This window comes from Ascidia mentula, chromosome 5 (genome assembly GCF_947561715.1).
Source record: "Ascidia mentula chromosome 5, kaAscMent1.1, whole genome shotgun sequence".
Classification (NCBI taxonomy): domain Eukaryota; kingdom Metazoa; phylum Chordata; class Ascidiacea; order Phlebobranchia; family Ascidiidae; genus Ascidia; species Ascidia mentula.
In genome coordinates this window covers 843482-865558 of record NC_138570.1, presented here as the reverse complement: position 1 = coordinate 865558, position 22077 = coordinate 843482, and the positions used below count along the sequence as shown (strand labels likewise).

Sequence of the window (22077 nt, the reverse complement as noted above, 5' to 3'; positions counted from 1 at the left end):
AGATTGTTGTTGTTGGTTGGTGTGGAAGTCTTTAAGGTTGAGAAGTTTCTTACAAAAGTTCGGTTTGGCTTTTTCAGTGCGCTTTGCAACACCGAAATGAACATTGAAGTTTGTGTGATGGTTTCAACATTTGAGAAAATGTTTGTAGGAAACTGTGTCGTTATTCATCCGGGGTTCATGGTCATGTCGCTCCCTGGCAGTTCCGCTGTCGATCGCCTTCGGCGTGAGATATGAACGCTCGCCATAGTGTTTCGGCAAGTTCCCTTGGTTGAAGGCGTCTCCGCGATTAGTGGTTGTTTTTTTGGTAAATTTTGGTAAACATGCTAACTTTAGCTATTGTTGTTCTGTTGTTGGCGTTGGCGTTGACTGTCATTAACCTTGTGCATTGTAAAAATCCAACTGTTTACCAGACTGTTTGTCATAACCACACGTGCATTAGTTCTATTAAAAATACGGTTTAATTTTCTTTTTATTTTCTTTTTATATTGAGGAAAATTAAGGAACGTTACCAGGTCGAGGATAGGGGTTGCAGTCGGCATGGCGAACCAGAACCTACGCCAGTATAGGGAGCCCATGGTTGGAAATAGGTGATTATTAGGAATGAGTGGATTGAATCCTTAAACACCAATTTTTTGCAAAACTATATAAGGGATTTTTATCGTAATTTGGGGGTAATTTTGAGTTTGGTTGCAGCTATCACCAAATGTGACCTCTAAGAAAGGAGCATTCACCGGATTTTTTTTGTCCCAAGGGCTCTATGAGGCAGGTACCTTCCAATTAATAATACAATCTTGCAAGTCCTATTTATTAGACTTTTGAATAGTTTTTCACTTCCTGTGAGGTTTCAGCTATTGGAATCAGGCCTAAAAAAAGAAATGTCGTTCTTATGTTGCTGATACTGCCAGGCATATTGTCTTTTAATTGATCATTTCCTCTGGCACAATTAAACGTATATAACTTTTATTCACCCTCGTTTCGCCTGCTATTCAACTGGGCTTCCTCGCGATTATGTCTTTATCACCAAGGCTCTGGTTTTCTTCAAGTGGAAAAGCTTGTTTCACATCAGATATCTTGTTTCACTTCACATTATAGAATAGAATCGAAACAAGCGTGCAATATTAACCAATATGAAACCAATGTATTCGGTGATTTATTCGCAAGCGGTACAAAAGGCTGTGAAATTTAATATTAAAGTAATGATGGCTTTTGCAGAGGAAAGTAGTTCTTTGTCGAGTGAATATGGGAGATTGTCTCAAACCAAACAAATATTATATACACAAAAGAATGCAAATCAATGAATAAGTAACGCCGTTGTAATGCCAAAATAAAAAGTATTATTTTTTGAATTATAGTGAAAATCTGTTTCGTATACACATGATAAAAATGTGGTAAAAATCCAGCCGTTGTAAGTGGAGTGCAGAATGCGGTAAAGATTACTTATAATAAGAATTTACTTTTATGAACCATGGCAAGAAAAATGACGGTAACCATACGAACATAAGCTAATAAAGCACTGAAAATGACCACACAAAACCAAAAAACATTTTGTATTCCGGGTATTTTGCGTATACATGTTTTGAAATGGCATCACAAATTAATAAAACCAAGCATTTACAACATCTAGTGGACCTTGTTACAATTATCACTTCACAATTTCAATCACTCTGCCACCATCCTGCTCAGCACGGGGGTTGTATCTAACACTTAAATCAGACGAACGACTCCTTGATGTACGTAATGATGGTATTTTGGAAACGAGCCATGCTTTCATCTTTGACAATCGCTTTTCCAATGCTTTTGAGTAGAGCAAGGGGTTGAGGGCGCTGTTGATTGGAAGCAACAGACAAGCACTCAACACATAAGCGTCTCCTGGCAATTTCACTCCTCCAACACTCAAAAATCCCATCACACAAATTGGAATCCAGCAACAAAAGTCGGTCAAAATCAACCTGGTGATTCTCTTCTGCATCTTGGAGCTGACATCAGTGCTTCTGGATCCTTTCATGCGGTTGCTTCGCTTGTAAATAAGAAAATATGCAACCACCATGTAAACGAACATGATAAAGTTGATTGTGATAAGGAATGTTGAATATTCCCAAGCAAACTCATTACTTGATGCAAACAAACGTGGCATACAGACGCTCGTTTCACCAAAATATCCAAACTCTCCCTTGATAGAGTTACGTGGAAAAGCGTTTTCAATTGTACGTTTAACATCGTACCAAGACTCTGGCTCTGATGCGGAAATTCTTTGTGCAAGTAACGACATATTTTCTCTTGACACGAATTCGGTTTCATAAAAGTTGTTTGGAAACCAAACATCAGTGGCAAAGTACTCAGAAGTTGCGTTGAGCAAAGGAACGGTTGCCAACAAAATAGCCAATATCCAACAAGACACTTCCGCAATCAGAGTTTTAATAACATTGATATTTCGCATGAGAAAAGGTTTATAAGCCGATATCAGTCGAAATGTGGTCATAGCAGTCATTGTGAAGGCTGATGCTTCTGATGATACAACTGCAAGTGCTCCAAGTCCTGAACACAAGCTACTTGATCTCCATTCTTTATCAAACAAACAATAAGATCCAGAAAATCTAGTCGCTTGTATGATAATTGCCAGTAGATAAACTCCCATGAGAAGGTCAGACACGCAGAGGTTGAGAATAAAAACGCTTGTATTAATAAACAAATTCTGATCTTTATTAACTTTAATCAAGTCACGTGTGGTTGTAACAAATACAAACGAATTCCCTCCCAGTGCTAAGATGCCTGTCACCCAGAAGATACCTCGATAAACTGGGTTTGCGATCATTTCGTTGACGTCTGCAAATGCGTTTCCAGCCAAAGTAACACATTCGTCACTTCCGTCTGAGCAGTCATTAATTCCGTTCTGTACAACTTTCATTTCAACAGACAAAGGTTCTTCATTGGTGCAATAAAACCTGGTATTTTCACAACGACATATGCTTTCATCAGATACGTCATCGCAGTCCATTATTCCGTCACAAACATGATTCCTATCGATGGAAATCTTTCCTTTACTTCTGCAGTAGTAGCGGGTATTGTTGCAAAGTTCCATAAATTCGTCTGATTCGTCGTCGCAATCAATTATTCCATTACAGACTCTTTGTTTATCTATGTTAATTTCTCCATTACCAAAACAATTAAACCTGTTTGGACAAAAACGTTCTCCAGCAACGTTGATATCGTCATGGACCGATCCATCACACCACATGGGATAATATTGATGTGCCTCGCTTCTATCAACTCTTCTAAACCACAAATTCATAGCTCTCTCACACAACGATTTGTTGCCCTGGTTTTCCTGTGTGTAAATGTTGTCATCTGCTACACACTCACTTTGCACTGATGCTGTCCCAGTTGAACAGTATTTTGTGTTAGTTTGGTTGACACATTGTACACTCTTGTTACACAACACCTTATCTTGGTCCACACATGTAGAACTGTCCTTGCAATGCATTTGGTTCTGGGGACAATCTCCTCGTATATCGCCACACAATGTTTGATTTTCGCACAAACATTCATCTGACAAATCACAGCAATCCACTACACCGTCACAAACTTGTTTGCTTGAAACTATCAGCTTTCTGTCCAAACACTGGAAACATCTAAACTGTCCATTGAGGAAACAAATATCAGAACTGTCAGAACATTGAGCCACTGAATCGTAGACGTTGGTTTGAGGTAAAACACAAACACCTTTTCTTGATGATCCAGAACATTTAAACCCAAACCCATGTTGAATTTCGTCACTTTTGTCCTTGCAGCCATCAATAGCTTGTCCGTCACAAAAATATTCTCTTGCAATAAGTTGTTGATTTTCACAGAAAAATAAGTTTTCGCAGGATTTGCTGCATGTTGAAGTTGTACAAACCACTTTATCAACTTCACAATTATTAACATCGGTAGCGCACGTTTTACTAACAACTTCATTGCACGTATATGGATCAGTCGTATGTATGAGATTTCTGGCTTCCTTTTCACTTGGACAAGTTACAGCAACCGCATAACAAGATTGACATGTGATGTTAGAAAATGAACAAACTTCGTCAGTTCCATCAACACAATCTACGTATGTATCATTTATCCAGCTAAATGGTATACATCTACCGTCTAGTGAGCATTGTGTGTTATTTGGATTACATGGACATCTGGCGGAAGTACCAGAACAGCTGCAAGTATAATGTGTCTCATCACTTCCATCAATACAGTCAGGTTTTCCGTCACACAACAAAGATCGATCAATGCAATTTAATTCATTTCCAATGCATTGTTTCAATCCAACACAGGAACACTCAAACTTATCCGCTGGACATGTGCAGTTAACCTCATCACTCCAATCTTCGCAGTGATTCCATCCATCGCATTGCTCATATTTACTGAGGCAACTCCACCCTAACGTACAGTTTCTAGTTTTGTAACATGAACACTCAAACTCATCCGCTGGACATGTGCAGTCAACCTCATCACTCCAATCTCCACAGTGATTCCATCCATCGCATTGCTCAGATTTAATGATGCAAACCCACCTTGACGTACAGTTTTTAGTTTTGTAACATGGACACTCAAACTCATCCGCTGGACATGTGCAGTTAACCTCATCACTCCAATCTTCGCAGTGATTCCATCCATCGCATTGCTCATATTTACTGAGGCAACTCCTCCCTAACGTACAGTTTCTAGTTTTGTAACATGAACACTCAAACTCATCCGCTGGACATGTGCAGTCAACCTCATCACTCCAATCTCCACAGTGATTCCATCCATCGCATTGCTCAGATTTAATGATGCAAACCCACCTTGACGTACAGTTTTTAGTTTTGTAACATGGACACTCAAACTTATCCGCTGGACATGTGCAGTTAACCTCATTACTCCAATCTCCGCAGTCGTTTATATCCATCGCATTGCTCAGATTTACTGATGCAACCCTTCCGTGACGTACAGTTTTTGGTTTTGAAACAAGCACACTCAAACTTATCCGTTGGACATGTGCAGTTAACATCATCACTCCAATCACCGCAGTCATTCCATCTATCACATTGCTCAGATTTACTGATGCAAACCCTAGATGACGTACAGTTGTTAGTTTTGTAACATGAACATTCAAATTTATCCGCTGGACATGTGCAGTTAACCTCATCACTCCAATCTCCACAGTTATTCCATCCATCGCATTGCTCAGATTTACTGATGCAACCCTTCCTTGACGTACAGCTTTTAGTTTTGTAACATGAACACTCAAACTCATACGCTGCACATGTGCAATTAATCTCATCACTACCACCTTCGCAGTCATTCCATCCATCGCATTGCGAAGTTTTAAGTAAGCATTCAAAAACTCTAGGACATGTTGTGCTTAAACAATCGCACTGGAATTTACCATCTGGACAACTATGAACTAACTCATCACTCCAATCTCCACAGTAGGTAAATCCATTATTCACCCGCGCCCACCGAATACATCCTGTTTGATTCGATCCACATTTACCGATCTTGTGGCAAGCATTCGAACATGGACGAGGGACAAGTGCAGTTGGGATCAAGATACGGAGCTTCACAAACCGGTAGATTTTCATTTTCTGTTATACAAGTTCCCGGGATAAGTTGAGGCAAAAGTGTGTTTCGAGACATTACTGTCCTATGTTTTAATTGCCAAATCAGGAAAGTACCAAGGAAGGAAACTGATGGCTTTCTAATTATAATCTACACTTACTTGTGATGGGAAGAGGAGCCAGACTTGTGTCCTCACCCGGACATTCACCTTCCGCCCATCCGATCAACACAAATATCACAAATAACTTCAACATAATCTACGATGTCTATGTTTTGTCTGCAACTTTCCTCGTTTCTGCTTAGTCAGTTTATGTTCCACTTCAGCAGAATTACGCATGAGTCAGTACAAGACGGAGGAAATTCGCTTCCCGTGTTATTCGCACAAAACTACCAAATAATTCTCCGCCCACCTTTAACGAACATTTGTGTATTTCTGTTAAGAACGAAGTTGTTTGAGGTTTGCTTCATCACCTCATAGGTGGACCCAAAACATTTATCTAGGGGGCAGTTGCTCAAAAATTCACTGTGACGTAACAATGGGGATTCTGTCGCTGGACGATTAGATATCCACGCATGTCACAGATAAATCACGCTAGTGATGAACGAAATTTCGCCTTGAGACAACTCGGTCACTACAGCGTCGTTTACAGGTTTATATTCTGGGATTGGGGGGAATCCCCACTATAGTTTAGTTAAAATCCCATGAAAAAGTTTTACTCCAGCCGATGGCATAACCCACAAAATATTGCGAACATTTTAAGATGACTAAACTGACTAAAACTCCTCAGTGATCAAATCAAACTGCGCAACCTTTGCTTACCGCTTGTACGTATATGTGGGCATAAGAAAGCTACCTGAGTCTTCCTATCATGAATGTACACCGCAATTTGCAGGTAAACAATGCGAGGAATTCAGCGGATTTTGAGTAACAATGGATCATTATGGGAAATTCCGCACGTCATCCCGCAATATCAATCACTTTACCTCCATCCTGCTCAGCACAAGGGTTTGCGTCAAGCGTTTCCTTGATTTTTAAAAGCTAGCACAGTGCCACAGTCAACAGCTGCACAGACGGAGACCTCACAGGTCCCACAATCAAAAGTCAGTAACCCTCTGTCATGGATAATCGGGAATGCGAATGCGCCAGAAGATCAACTCGGGTTGGAAAAAGCCTTACTAAGGGGTTTGTCAATTCGAATGCGTTCCATCCTATTCCCAATACTGACGTCACTTCCCCAACCTTGGTGTAAGCTGACGTCACAAAAATTCTGCATCGGAATGAATTCTAACCACTTCCATAATGTTGGTAATCTTTTAACGGTACTTCAATTATTTTTATTGATTTACATTTTTTGTGGGAATGAATCCTGTTTTCGAGCGCTTAAATTGTCGTTGCCTGGGTCTTAATTTCCGTAACATTTTTGGGACAACTAAACTTTAAATATTTCGAAGATTCACGTTTAATTTTAGCACAATTTTGTTTAGTCGCATTGGTGTTTACAGCATGGGGAATGGAGTTAATAAGATTTTGCCAATTAGAACAGATTATGGATCAGACATCGATATGTTTCACGGCCTTACGCAACCGCTAGGAATCCTTCCACGCGAACAACACGAAACACGCGAACAACGCGAAACACGCGAACCACGCGTTGGTAACTTTAGCCTTGCAGTATATGTTTCCTTGTTTCCCGACTAAAACAGATTATTGGCTAACATAACGATACAAAAATGGGATTAGAATTTTAGCGCTAAGAATAACGACAAAAAATACGAAACAATACAAAAAATAACATACGATTCGGATGCGATAATTTCATCAGTTTTGGACTTAGTAAGCCTCGCTAGTTGATAAGTTGGTGGCGCAAGGCGTTTCACCAAATACAATTTTGTCGATCGCCTTCGGCGTGAGATATGAACGCTCGCCATAGTGTTTCGGCAAGTTCCCTTGGTTGAAGGCGTCTCAGCGGTTAGTGGCTGTTTTTTGGTAAATTTCGGTTAACATGTTAACTTTAGCTATTGTTGTTCTGTTGTTGGCGTTGGCGTTAACTGTCATTAACCTTGTGCATTGTAAAAATCCATCAGTTTTCCAGACTGTTTGTCATAACCATACGAGCATTAGTTCTGTTCAAAATACGGTTTAATTTTCATTTTCTTTTCTTTTTATATTGTGGAAAATTAAGTTGTTTGTCTATGGAGCAACGTTACCAGGTCGAGGATAGGGGGTGCAGTCGGCATGGCGAACCAGAACCTACGCCAGTATAGGAAGCCCATGGTTGGAAATAGGTGATTATTAGGAATGAGTGGATTGCATCCTTAAACACCAATTTTTTGCAAAACTATATAAGGGATTTTTATCGTAATTTGGGGGTAATTTTGAGTTTGGTTGCAGCTATCACCAAATGTGACCTCTAAGAAAGGCGCATTCACCGGATTTTTTTTGTCGCAAGGGCGGCAGGTACCTTTCAATCAATAATACAATCTTGCAAGTCCTAATTATTAGACTTTTGAATAGTTTTTCACTTCCTGTGAGGTTTCAGCTATTGGAATCAGGCCTAAAAAAAGAAATGTCGTTCTTATGTTGTTGATACCGCCAGGCATATTGCCTTTTAATTGATCATTTCCTCTGGCACAATTAAACGTATATAACTTTTATTCACCCTCGTTTCGCCTGCTATTCAACTGGGCTTCCTCGCGATTATGTCTTTATCACCAAGGCTCTGGTTTTCTTCAAGTGGCAAAGCTTGTTTCACATCATAGAATAGAATCGAAACAAGCGTGTAATATTAACCAATATGGAACCAATGTATTCGGTGATTTATTCGCAAGCGGTACATAAGGCTGTGGAATTTGATATTAAAGTAATGATGGCTTTTGCAGAGGAAAGTAGTTCTTTGTTGAGTGAATATGGGACATTGTCTCAAACCAAACAAATATTATATACATAAAAGAATGCAAATCAATGAACAAGTAACACCGTTGCAATGCCAAAATAAAAAGTATTATTTTTTGAATTATAGTGAAAATCTGTTTCGTATACACATGATGAAAATGTGATAAAAATCCAGCCGTTGTAAGTGGAGTGCAGAATGCGGTAAAGATTACTTATGATAAGAATTTACTTTTATGAACCATGGCAAGAAAAATGACGGTAACCATACGAACATAAGCTAATAAAGCACTGAAAATGACCACACAAAACCAAAAAACATTTTGTATTCCGGGTATTTTGCGTATACATGTTTTGAAATGGCATCACAAATTGATAAAACCAAGCATTTACAACATCTAGTGGACCTTGTTACAATTATCACTTCACAATTTCAATCACTCTGCCACCTTCCTGCTCAGCACGGGGGTTGTATCTAACACTTAAATCACACGAACGACTCCTTGATGTACGCAATGATGATATTTTGGAAACGAGCCATGCTTTCATCTTTGACAATCGCTTTTCGAATGCTTTTGAGTAGAGCAAGGGGTTGAGGGCGCTGTTGATTGGAAGCAACAGACAAGCACTCAACACATAAGCGTCTCCTGGCATCTTCACTCCCCCAACACTCAAAAATCCCATCACACAAATTGGAATCCAGCAACAAAAGTCGGTCAAAATCAACCTGGTGATTCTCTTCTGCATCTTGGAGCTGACATCAGTGCTTCTGGACCCTTTCATGCGGTTGCTTCGCTTGTAAATAAGAAAATAAGCAACCACCATGTAAACGAACATGATGAAGTTGATTGTGATGAGGAATGTTGAATATTCCCAAGCAAACTCATTGGTTGTTGCAAACAAACGTGGCATACAGACGCTCGTTTCACCATAATATCCAAACTCTCCCTTGATAGAGTTACGTGGAAAGGCGTTTTCAATTGTACGTTTAACATCGTACCAAGACTCTGGCTCTGATGTGGAAATTCTTTGTGCAAGTAACGACATGTTTTCTCTTGACACGAAATCTGTTTCATAAAAGTTGTTTGGAAACCAAACATCAGTAGCAAAGTACTCAGAAGTTGCGTTGAGCAATGGAACGGTTGCCAACAAAATAGCCAACATCCAACAAGACAACTCAGCAATCACAGTTTTAGTAACATTGATATTTCGCATGAGGAAAGGTTTATAGGCCGATATCAGGCGAAATGTGGTCATAGCTGTCATTGTGAAAGCTGATGCTTATGATGATACAACTGCAAGTCCTGAACACAAGCTACTCGATCTCCATTCTTTATCAAACAAACAATAAGATCCAGAAAATCTAGTCGCTTGTATTATGATTGCCAGCAGATAAACTCCCATGAGAAGGTCAGACACACAGAGGTTGAGAATAAAAACGCTTGTATTAATAAACAAATTCTGATCTTTATTAACTTTAATCAAGTCACGTGTGGTTGTAACAAATACAAACGAATTCCCTCCCAGTGCTAAGATGCCTGTCACCCAGAAGATACCTCGATAAACTGGGTTTGCGATCATTTCGTTGACGTCTGCAAATGCGTTTCCAGCCAAATTAACACATTCGTCACTTCCGTCTGAGCATTCGTTAATTCCGTTCTGTACAACTTTCATTTCAACAGACAAAGGTTGTTCATTGGTGCAATAAAACCTGGTATTTTCACAACGACATTTGTTTTCATCAGAAACGTCATCGCAGTCGATTATTCCGTCACAAACATGATTTCTATCAATGGAAATCTTTCCTGTACTTCTGCAGTAGTAGCGGGTATTGTTACAAAGTTCCAGAAATTCGTCTGATTCGTCATCACAATCAATTATTCCATCACAGACTTTTTGATTTTTTAAGTTAATTTGTCTATTACCAAAACAATTAAACCTGTTTGGACAATAACGTTCTCCGAAAAATCTGATATCATCATAGACAGATCCATCACACCACATGGGATAATATTGATGTGCCTCGTTCCTACCTCTAAACCACCATTTCATAGCTCTCTCACACAACGATTCGTTGCCCTGGTTTTCCTGTTTGAAAATGTTGTCATCTGCTACACACTCACTTTGCACTGATGCTGTCCCAGCTAAACAGTATTTTGTATTAGTTTGGTTGACACATTGTACACTTGTGTTACACAACACCTTATCTTGGTCCACACAAGTAGAACTGTCCTTACAATGCATTTGGTTCTGGGGACAATCTCCTCGTATATCGCGACACAATGTTTGATTTTCACACAAACACTCATCTGATATATCAAAGCAATCCACTACACCGTCACAAACTTGCTTGCTTGAAACTATCAGCTTTCTGTCCAAACACTGGAAACATCTAAATTGTCCATTGAGGAAACAAATATCAGAACTGTCAGAACATTGAGCCACTGAATCGTAGACGTTGGCTTGAGGTAAAACACAAACACCTTTTCTTGATGTTCCAGAACATTTAAACCCAAACCCATGTTGAACTTCGTCACTTTTGTCCTTGCAGCCATCAATAGCTTCCCCGTCACAAAAATATTCTCTTGCAATAGCAATAAGTTGTTGGTTTTCACAGAAAAATAAGCTTTCGAAGGATTTGCTGCATGTTGAAGTTGTATAAACCACTTTATCAACTTCACAATTATTAACATCGGTAGCGCACGTTTTACTAACAACTTCATTGCACGTAAATGGATCAGTCGTGTGTATGAGATTTCTGGCTTCCTTTTCACTTGGACAATTTACAGCAACCACATGACAAGATTGACATGTGATGTTAGAAAATGAACAAACTTCGTCTGCTCCATTAACACAATCTGCGTATGTATCATTTATCCAACTAAATGGTATACATCTACCGTCTGGTGAGCATTGTGTGTTATTTGGATTACATGGACATCTGGCATAATTGCCAGAACAGTTGCAAGTATAGTGTGTATCATCACTTCCATCAATACAGTCAGGTTTTCCATCACATAACAAAGATCGATCAATGCAATTCAAATCCTTTCCAATGCAATGTTTCAATCCAACACAATCACATTCAAACTTATCCGCTGGACATGTGCAGTTAAAATCATCACTCCAATCTCCACAGTGATTATATCCATCGCATTGCCGAGATTTCCTGATGCAAACCCTCCGTGACGTACAGGTTTTAGTTTTGTAACAAGAACATTCAAACTCATCCGCTGGACATGTGCAGTTAAACTCATCACTCCAATCTCCGCAGTCATTATATCCATCGCATTGCACAGATTTACTGATGCAACCCAACCTTGACGTACAGTTATTAGTTTTGTAACAAGAACACTCAAACTTATCCGCTGGACATGGGCAGTTAAACTCATCACTCCAATCTCTGCATTGATTATGTCCATCGCATTGCACAGATTTACTGATGCAACCCGACCATGACGTACAGTTATTAGTTTTGTAACATGAACACTCAAACATATCCGCTGGACATGTGCAGTTAACCTCATCACTCCAATCTCCACAGTGATTATATCCATCGCATTGCCGAGATTTACTGATGCAACCAAACAGTGACGTACACTTTTTAGTTTTGTAACATGGACATTCAAACGTATCCGCTGGACATGTGCAGTTAACCTCATCACTCCAATCTCCGCAGCTATTATATCCATTGCATTGCAGAGATTTACTGATGCAACCCCTTCGTGACGTACACTTTTTAGTTTTGTGACATAGACATTCAAACCTATCTGCTGGACATGTGCAGTTAACCTCATCACTCCAATCTCCGCAGTTATTACGTTTATCGCATTGGCGAAATTTACTGATGCAACCACTCTCTGACGTACAGTTTTTAGTTTTGTAACATAAACACTCAAACTTATCCGCTGGACACGTGCAGTTAACCTCATCACTCCAATCTCCGCAGTTATTATATCCATTGCATTGTCTAGACTTCCTGATGCAACCCCTCCGTGACTTACAGGTTTTAGTTTTGGAACATGAACACTCAAACCTATCCGCTGGACACGTGCAGTTAACCTCATCACTCCAATCTCTGCAGTGATTCACTCCATCGCATTGTCTAGACTTCCTGATGCAACCCGTCCGTGAGTTACAGTTTTTAGTTTTGTAACAAGGACATTCAAACCTATTCACTGGACATGTGCAGTTAATCTCATCACTCCAATCTCCACAGTTGTTGTCTATATTATTCACCCAACCCCACCCAATACATCCTGGTTGATTCGATCCACATTTATCGAACTTGTGGCAAGCACATTCGAACATGGACGAGGGACAAGTGCAGTTGGGATCAAGATATGGAGCTTCACAAACCGGTAGATTTTCATCTCCTGTTATACAACAGTCCGAGATAAGTTGAGGCAAAAAGGGTTTTCGAGACATTATTGTCCTATGTTTTAACTGCCAAACTGGGAAAGTCGCTAGAAAAGAAACTGATGGTTTTCTAATTTCAACTGCACTTACTTGTGATGGGAAGAGGAGCCAGACTTGTGTCCTCACCCGGACATTCACCTTCCGCCCATCCGATCAACACAAATATCAGCAATAACTTCAACATAATCTACGATGTCTATGTTTTGTCTGCAACTTTCCACGTTTCTGCTTAGTCAGTTTATGTTCCACACTGCAAAATTACGCATGAGTCAGTACAAGACGGAGCAAATTCGCTTCCCGTGTTATTTGCACAAAAAGTACCTAGTGAAATAAATCTCCGCCCACCTTCAACGAACATTTGCGCAATTTTGTTATGAACGAAGTTATTTGAGGTTTGCTTCATCACCTCATGGGTGGACCCACAATATTTCTCTAGGGGACGGTTACTAAAGCAATCACTGTGACGCAACAATGGAGATTCTGTCGCTGGAGGATTAGATACCCACGCATGCCACAGATAAATCACGATAGTGATGAACGAAATTTCGCCTTGAGACAACCCGGTCACTACAGGGTTGCTTACAGGTTTATATTCTGGGGTTGGAAGAATCTCCACTAGTTTAGTTAAAATCCCATGAAAAAGTTTTACTCCAGCCGATGACAGAACCCACAAAATATTGCGAACATTTTAAGATGACTAAACTGACTAAAACTCCTTAGTGATCAAATCAAACTGCGCAACCTTTGCTCACCGTTTGTACGTATATGTGGGCATAAGAAAGCTACCTGAGTCTTCCTATCATGAATGTACACCGCAATTTGCAGGTAAACAATGCGAGGAATTCTGTGGATTTTGAGTAACAATGGATCTTTTTGGGACATTGCGCACGTCATCCCGCAATATCAATCACTCTACCTCCATCCTGCTCAGCTCTGGGGTTTTGCGTCAAACGTTTCCTTGATGCTGACAAGTAAACCCGTGAATATGAACATTTCTGCAAGAGGAACGACTGAACGCTCAATCCATTCAAAGGAGGTTCATTGAATTTGTCTCGCTTTCAATTATCTTCGAGAGCAGACGAATGCATCAGGTTTTAAATGTGTGGTTGTGTTAAGTTAGTTGCATTGCATCAGATAAACCAGGGTTGTCAAACACGTGATCAGATGTTGCAAACATTTTAGGAACATTCAAAAAGTTTGTGCGCAGACTCATGAAACATGTGTGCCATCCTTTCCATGACAACGCCCTCGAATGTAACAACGATGCGCCATACGTCAATCCACAAATACTTCTTACTAAGTATAGAAATGTTATCCACACACCATGCAACAATCAATTGCATCAACTTTTTTTGTGATTTTTTGTATAAAATAGATGAAAGAGCTGTAAACAGGGTGTACATTGTTTCGACCTGTAAGGTCTCATCAGTGTAGCTGTTGACTGTGGTACTGGGGTTTCACACTGCCACTAACACGCATGTTTAGCCATAGTGCACTCCACAGTGGTTCGTCTCTGTTGTTTGGTACTCAGTATAGGGTACCCAACGGATCGACGTTGACTGAAAGGTACCATAAAGCGGAAATCAGTGTGCATGCTAGTGTAAAAGCTAGCACAGTGCCACAGTCAACAGCAGCACAGACGGAGACCTCACAGGTCCCACAATCAAAAGTCAGTAACCCTCTGTCATGGATAATCGGGAATGCGAATGCGCCAGAAGATCAACTCGGGTTGGGAAAATCATAACTAAGAGGTTTGTCAATTCGAATGCATTCCATCACATTCCCAATACTGACGTCACTTCCCAAACCTTGGTGTAAGCTGACGTCACAAAAATTCTGCATCGGAATGAATTCTAACCACTTCCATAATGTTGGTAATCTTTTAACGGTACTTCAATTATTTTTATTGATTTACATTTTTTGTGGCAATGAATCCTGTTTTCGAGCGCTTAAACTGTCGTTGCCAGGGTCTTAATTTCCGTAACATTTTTGGGCCAACTAAACTTTAAATATTTCGAAGATTCACGTTTAATTTTAGCACAATTTTGTTTAGTCGCAGTGATGTTTGCAGCATGGGGAATGGAGTTAATAAGATTTTGCCAAATAGAACAGATTATGGATCAGACATCGATATGTTTCACGGCCTTACGCAACCGCTAGGAGTCCTTCCACGCGAACAACGCGAAACACGCGAACAACGCGAAACACGCGAACCACGCGTTGGTAACTTTAGCCTTGCAGTATATGTTTCCTTGGTTCCCGACTAAAACAGATTATTGGCTAACATAACGATACAAAAATGGGATTAGAATTTTAGCGCTAAGAATAACGACAAAAAATACGAAACAATACAAAAAATAACATACGATTCGGATGCGATAATTTCATCAGTTTTGGAAGCTTCGCTAGTTGATTAGATGGTGGCGCAAGGCGTTTCACCAAATACAATTTTGTCGATCGCCTTCGGCGTGAGATATGAACGCTCGCCATAGTGTTTCGGCAAGTTCCCTTGGTTGAAGGCGTCTCAGCGGTTAGTGGCTGTTTTTTGGTAAATTTCGGTTAACATGTTAACATTAGCTATTGTTGTTCTGTTGTTGGCGTTGGCGTTAACTGTCATTAACCTTGTGCATTGTAAAAATCCATCTGTTTTCCCGACTGTTTGTCATAACCATACGAGCATTAGTTCTATTCAAAATGCGGTTTAATTTTCATTTTCTTTTCTTTTTATATTGTGGAAAATTAAGTTGTTTGTCTATGGAGCAACGTTACCAGGTCGAGGATAGGGGGTGCAGTCGGCATGGCGAACCAGAACCTACGCCAGTATAGGAAGCCCATGGTTGGAAATAGGTGATTATTAGGAATGAGTGGATTGCATCCTTAAACACCAATTTTTTGCAAAACTATATAAGGGATTTTTATCGTAATTTGGTGGTAATTTTGAGTTTGGGTGCAGCTATCACCAAATGTGACCTCTAAGAAAGGAGCATTCACCGGATTTTTTTTGTCGCAAGGGCGGCAGGTACCTTTCAATCAATAATACAATCTTGCAAGTCCTAATTATTAGACTTTTGAATAGTTTTTCACTTCCTTTGAGGTTTCAGCTAATAATTGGAATCAGGCCTAAAAAAAGAAATGTCGTTCTTATGTTGCTGATACTGCCAGTCATATTGCCTTTTAATTTATCATATCTTCTGGCACAATTAAACGTATACAAATTTATTCACACACGTTTCGCCTGCTATTCTACTGGGCTTCCTCAGGGTATGTCTTTATCGCCAAGGCTCTGGTTTCCTTCAAGTGGCAAAGCTTGTTTCACATCAGATATCTTGTTTCACTTCATAGAATAGAATCGAAACAAGCGTGCAATATTAACCAATATGGAACCAATGTATTCGGAGATTTATTCGCAAGCGGTACAGAAGGCTGTGAAATTTGATATTAAAGTAATGATGGCTTTTGCAGAGGAAAGTAGTTCTTTGTCGAGTGAATATGGGAGATTGTCGCAAACCAAACAAATATTATTTTCATAAAAGCATGCAAATCAATGAATAAGTAACACCGTTGCAATGCCAAAATAAAGAGTATTATTTTTTGAATTATAGTGAAAATCTGTTTTGTATACACATGATAAAAATGTGGTAAAAATCCAGCCGTTGTAAGTGGAGTGCAGAATGTGGAAAAGATTACTTATAATAAGATTTATATTTATGGAACATGGCAAGAGAAATGACGATGACCATCCGAACATAAACTAATAAAGCACTGAAAACGACCACACGAAACCAAAAAACATTTTGTATTCCGGGTATTTTGCGTATACATGTTTTGAAATGGCATCACAAATTAATAAAACCAAGCATTTACAACATCTAGTGGACCTTGTTACAATTATCACTTCACAATTTCAATCACTCTGCCACCTTCCTGCTCAGCACGGGGTTTGTATCTAACACTTAAATCACACGAACGACTCCTTGATATACGCAATGATGGTATTTTGGAAATGAGCCATGCTTTCATCTTTGACAATCGCCTTTCCAATGCTTTTGAGTAGAGCAAGGGGTTGAGGGCGCTGTTGATTGGAAGCAACAGACAAGAACTCAACACATAAGCGTCTCCTGGCATCTTCACTCCTCCAACACTCAAAAATCCCATCACACAAATTGGAATCTAGCAACAAAAGTCGGTCAAAATCAACCTGCTGATTCTTTTCTGCATCTTGAAACTGACATCAGTGCTTCTGGATCCTTTCATGCGGTTGCTTCGCTTGTAAATAAGAAAATATGCAACCACCATGAAGATGAACATGAGGAAATTGATTGTGATGAGGAATGTTGAATATTCCCAAGCAAACTCATTGGTTGTAGCAAACAAACGTGGCATACAGACGCTCGTTTCACCATAATATCCAAACTCTCCCTTGATAGAGTTACGTGGAAAAGCGTTTTCAATTGTACGTTTAACATCGTACCAAGACTCTGGCTCTGATGTGGAAATTCTTTGTGCAAGTAACGACATGTTTCTCTTGACACGAAATCGGTTTCATAAAAGTTATTTGGGAACCAAACATCAGCTGCGAAGTACTCAGAAGCTGCGTTGAGCAAAGGAACGGTTGCCAACAAAACAGCCAACATCCAACAAAACAATTCAGTAATCACAGTTTTAGTAACACTGACATTTCGCATGAGAAATGGTTTAAAGGCCGATGTCAGGCGAAATGTGGTCATAGCAGTCATAGTGAAAGCTGATGCTTCTGATGATACAACTGCAAGTGCTCCAAGTCCTGAACACAAGCTACTTGATCTCCATTCTTTATCAAACAAACAATAAGATCCAGAATATCTAGTCCCTTGTATTATGATTGCCAGTAGATAAACTCCCATGAGAAGGTCAGACACGCAGAGGTTGAGAATAAAAACGCTTGTATTAATAAACAAATTCTGATCCTTATTAACTTTAATCAAGTCACGTGTGGTTGTAACAAATACAAACGAATTCCCTCCCAGTGCTAAGATGCCTGTCACCCAGAAGATACCTCGATAAACTGGGTTTGCGATCATTTCGTTGACGTCTGCAAATGCGTTTCCAGCCAAAGTAACACATTCGTCACTTCCGTCTGAGCAGTCATTAATTCCGTTCTGTACAACTTTCATTTCAACAGACAAAGGTTGTTCATTGGTGCAATAAAACCTGGTATTTTTACAACGACATATGCTTTCATCAGATACGTCATCGCAGTCGATTATTCCGTCACAAACATGATTCCTATCGATGGAAATCTTTCCTTTACTTCTGCAGTAGTAGCGGGTATTGTTGCAAAGTTCCAGTAATTCGTCTGATTTGTCGTCGCAATCAATTATTCCATCACAGACTCTTTGTTTATCTATGTTAATTTCTCCATTATCAAAACAATTAAACCTGTTCGGACAAAAACGTTCTCCAGCAACTTTGATGTAGTCATGGATGGATCCATCACACCACATGGGATAATATTGATGTGCGTCGTTCCTACCAACTCTTTTAAACCACGATTTCATAGCTCTCACGCACAACGATTTGTTGCCCTGCTTTTCCTGTGTGTAAATGCTGTCATCTGCAACACACTCACTTTGCACTGATGCTGTCCCAGCTAAACAGTATTTTGTGTTAGTTTGGTTGACACATTGCACACTTGTGTTACACAACACCTTATCCTGGTCCACACATGTAGAACTGTCCTTACAATGCATTTGGTTTTGGGGACAATCTCCTCGTATATCGCGACACAATGTTTGGTTTTCACACAAACATTCATCTGACATATCAAAGCAATCCACTACACCGTCACAAACTTGCTTGCTTGAAACTATCAGCTTTCTGTCCAAACACTGGAAACATCTAAACTGTCCATTGAGGAAACAAATATCGGAACTGTCAGAACATTGAGCCACTGAATCGTAGACGTTGGTTTGAGGTAAAACACAAACACCTTTTCTTGTTGATCCAGAACATTTAAATCCAAACCCATGTTGAACTTCGTCACTTTTGTCCTTGCAGCCATCAATAGCTTGTCCATCACAAAAGTATTCTCCAGCAATAAGTTGTTGATTTTCACAGAAAAATAAGTTTTCGCAGGATTTGCTGCATGTTGAAGTTGTACAAACCACTTTATCAACTTTACAGTTATTAACATCGGTAGCGCACGTTTTACTAACAACTTCATTGCACGTATATGGATCAGTCGTATGTATGAGATTTCTGGCTTCCTTTTCACTTGGACAAGTTACTGTAACCACATGACAAGATTGACATGTGATGTTAGAAAATGAACAAATTTCGTCACTTCCTTCAACGCAATCTACGAAGTTATCATTTATCCAGCTAAAAGATATACATCTACCGTCTGGTGAGCATTGTGTGCTATTTGGATTACATGGACATCTGGCGTAAGTACCAGAACAGTTGCAAGTATAATGTGTCTCATCACTTCCATCAATACAATCAGGTTTTCCGTCACACAACAAAGATCGATCAATGCAATTTAAATGATTTCCAATGCATTGTTTCAATCCTACACAAGCACATTCAAACTTATCCGCTGGACATGTGCAGTTGACCTCATCACTCCAATCTTCGCAGTGATTCCATCCATCGCATTGCTTATATTTACTGATGCAACTCATCCCTAACGTACAGTTTCTAGTTTTGTAACACGAACACTCAAACTCATCCGCTGGACATGTGCAGTTAACCTCATCACTCCAATCTCCGCAGTCGTTATATCCATCGCATTGCTCAGATTTACTGATGCAACTCCGCCCTGACGTACAGTTTCTGGTTTTGTAACATGGACACTCAAACTCATCCGCTGGACATGTGCAGTTAACCTCATCACTCCAATCTCCGCAGTCGTTATATCCATCGCATTGCTCAGATTTACTGATGCAACTCATCCCTAACGTACAGTTTCTAGTTTTGTAACATGAACACTCAAACTCATGCGCTGGACATGTGCAGTTAACTTCATCACTCCAATCTCCGCAGTCGTTCCCTCCATCGCATTGCTCAGATTTACTGATGCAACTCCGCCCTGACGTACAGTTTTTTGTTTTGTAACATGGACACTGAACCTTATCCGCTGGACATGTGCAATTAACCTCATCACTCCAATCTCCGCAGTCGTTCCATCCATCGCATTGCTCAGATTTACTGATGCAACTCCTCCCTGACGAACAATTTTTTGTTTTGTAACATGGACACTCAAACTCATCTGCTGGACATGTGCAATTAACCTCATCACTCCAATCTCCGCAGTTGTTCCCTCCATCGCATTGCTCAGATTTACTGATGCAACTCCTCCCTGACGTACAGTTTTTAGTTTTGTAACATGGACACTCAAACTCGTCTGCTGGACATGTGCAATTAACCTCATCACTCCAATCTCCGCAGTTGTTCCATCCATCGCATTGCTCAGATTTACTGATGCAATTCCTCCCAGACGTACAGTTTTTAGTTTTGTAACATGGACACTCAAACTTATCCGCTGGACATGTGCAATTAACCTCATCACTCCAATCTCCGCAGTTGTTCCATCCATCGCATTGCTCAGATTTACTGATGCAGCCACCCCACCATGGCGTACAGTTTTTAGTTTTGTAACATGGACACTCAAACTTATCCGCTGGACATGTGCAGTTAACCTCATCACTCCAATCTCCACAGTCATTATCTCCATCGCATTGCCATAATTTACTGATGCAACCCCACCCTGACGTGCAGTTGTTAGTGTTGTGACAAGCACACTCAAACTCATCCGCTGTACATGTGCAGTTAACCTCATCATTACCACCTTCGCAGTCGTTTTCTCCATCGCATTGCGAAGTTTTATGCAAGCATCCGCGACTTCCAGAACATGTCGTTTGAAAACAATCGCACTGGAATTTGCCATCAGGACAAACGTCACTCAACTCATCACTCCAATCTCCACAGTCGTTGTGTCCATCATTCACCCAATCCCACCAAATACATCCTGGTTGATTCGATCCACATTTACCGATCTTATGGCAAGCACATTCGAACATGGACGTGGGACAAGTGCAGTTGGGATCAAGATACGGAGCTTCACAAACCGGTAGATTTTCATTTTCTGTTATACAAGAGACCGGGATAAGTTGAGGCAAAAAGTGTGTTTTCGAGTCATTATTGTCTTATGTTTTAATTGCCAAATCGGGAAAGTACCCCGCATGCAGGAAAAAAACTGATGGTTTTCTAATATCAAGTGCACTTACTTGTGATTGGAAGAGGAGCCAGACTTGTGTCCTCACCCGGACATTCACCTTCCGCCCATCCGATCAACACAAATATCAGCAATATCTTCAACATAATCTACGATTTCTATATTTTGTCTGCAATTTGTCACTTTACTGCTTACTCAGTATATGTTCCACTTCAGCAGAATTACGCAAGAGTAAGTATAAGACGGAGGAATTTCGCTTCTCGTGTTGTTCGAACAAAACTACCAAATGATTCTCCGCTCACCTTTAACGTGTGATAACATTTGTGCATTTTTGTCATGGTCGAAGTTATTTGAGATTTGCTTCATCACCACATGGGTGGACCCACGACATTTCTCTAGGGGGCGGTTACTGAAAAAATCACTGTGACGTAACAATGAAGATTCTATCGCTGGGCGAGTAGATATCCACGCATGCGCAAGATAAATCACGCTAGTGATGAACGAAATTCAGCCTTGAGACAACTCGGTCACTGCAGCGTTGTTTACAGGTTTATATTCTGGGGTTGGGGGGAATCTCCACTATAGTTTAGTTAAAATCCCATGAAAAAGTTTTACTCCAGCCGATGACATAACCCACAAAATATTGCGAACATTTTAAGAAGGTTACTTTTATGACAAATACAAAAAAACTGCAAGTTCATCGTTGAATGTTTGATTGAAGTGATTAGATACCTGTATTTTTAATTTCAACCTTTTATTAAACTGACTCAAACTCCTCAGTGATCAAAACTGCGCAACCTTTGCTTACCGCTTGTACGTATATGTGGGCATAAGAAAGCTACCGGGGTCTTCATGTCATGATCGTGCACCGCAATTTGCAGGTAAACAATGCGGGGAATTCTGCGGATGTTGAGTAACAATGGATCTTTTTGGGGAAATTCCGCACGTCATCCCGCAATAACAATTACTTTACCTC

General features: G+C 40.1%; 3 pseudogenes; all 3 read right to left on the bottom strand.

Moving 5' to 3' along the window:
- Nucleotides 1-1642: 1642 nt before the first annotated feature.
- LOC145903409 (uncharacterized) lies at nt 1643-5831 on the bottom strand (annotated as a pseudogene).
- A 3056-nt stretch (nt 5832-8887) lies between these two features.
- Nucleotides 8888-13070, bottom strand: LOC145903410 (uncharacterized; annotated as a pseudogene).
- A 3707-nt stretch (nt 13071-16777) lies between these two features.
- LOC145903412 (uncharacterized) lies at nt 16778-21247 on the bottom strand (annotated as a pseudogene).
- Between the last annotated feature and the right edge of the window lie 830 nt (nt 21248-22077).